This window comes from Myotis davidii, unplaced genomic scaffold (assembly GCF_000327345.1).
Source record: "Myotis davidii unplaced genomic scaffold, ASM32734v1 scaffold208, whole genome shotgun sequence".
Lineage (NCBI taxonomy): Eukaryota > Metazoa > Chordata > Mammalia > Chiroptera > Vespertilionidae > Myotis > Myotis davidii.
In genome coordinates this window covers 2,423,375-2,424,385 of record NW_006299706.1, presented here as the reverse complement: position 1 = coordinate 2,424,385, position 1,011 = coordinate 2,423,375, and the positions used below count along the sequence as shown (strand labels likewise).

The 1,011-nt window shown below is 59.2% G+C and overlaps 1 protein-coding gene across 1 annotated transcript in view; it reads right to left on the bottom strand.

Moving 5' to 3' along the window:
* NTRK1 (neurotrophic tyrosine kinase, receptor, type 1) overlaps positions 1 to 1,011 on the bottom strand; it is a 53,854-nt gene that overhangs the window by 20,885 nt on the left and 31,958 nt on the right. The gene's annotated exons all lie outside the window — the stretch shown is intronic.

Here is a 1,011-nt window from a genome sequence, read left to right as displayed (position 1 = left end):
AAAAAGGATGCAGCGAACCCTAAGATTCCCTTCCACTCTGGCACAGCTGTGGGAAGGATTCAGGCTACACAGGCTCTGGGAAGGTGGGGCTGGGGGAGGATTGCTCCCCGAAGGGCCAGAATCCTATGCCCAGAAGACTTGCCAGGTGGGCCGAGGAAGGGGAGAGGCCCGGGCATGTGCCAACACCATCAGCCCAGGGTTGAGGGCTGGAGGGAGGAAGGCAGAGCCCCCCCACCTCTCGGCTCCAGAGGCAAAAGGAAATCAGGGCAGGATTGCGGGTTTAGGCCTTGAAAAATGGCTGCTGGCGTTTGAAGGTGCTATCACTGTGGGTGTCACTCTGTGGGGCCCTAACTCCTCGGAAAAGGAACTGCAGCAGGGAAGATCAGAGTTAGACTCCAGGAAGGACTGCTAGAGCTGCTAAGGGATCTAAGGAAGAAGAGGCGGTGGCAGAGAGCGGGTTGAAGGGGCCTGGAGCCTCTCCCCTCCCCTCCTTCCCTCCCACCCCATTAGAGGACTTGGGTTATAGGCGGCACTAATTCCATTCCTTCTCTCAGTGCTTGAGAAAATTAAAATCTATAACCCTCTCCCCCACCCCACCAGCCTCCAGGGAGCAGACTGCATTAGGAGAAGAAATGGAAACTGACAGCTGTGAGCCAAGGAGGGGGCGGGGGAGCGGCTCTGGAAGACAGAACACCTGGGGCCTGCTCTGCTGTGTCCAGCCCTGAGGGGGAGGAGGCAGGACGGTCCTTCCTAGAGTCTGACCTGCAGCCGTCCTGCTGCAGTGCCAGGCCCTCGTGTGCCTCTCCCTTCTCCCTGATAATGCCTAGTCGGTCTGTAAAATGCAGGGGCCTGGGGCCATTTATAAAGTGCGCTCAGGTTCCCCAGGAGCCCGTAAGTGGAGGCCAGAACAGGAGGGGGAAGAATGCAGGAAAGAACAGGGTCGGGCGGAGGGAGCACAGGGTGGGCGGGAGCTGGCCGTGGGATGAGGGCCAGAAGGGGCCGGAGTTCTAA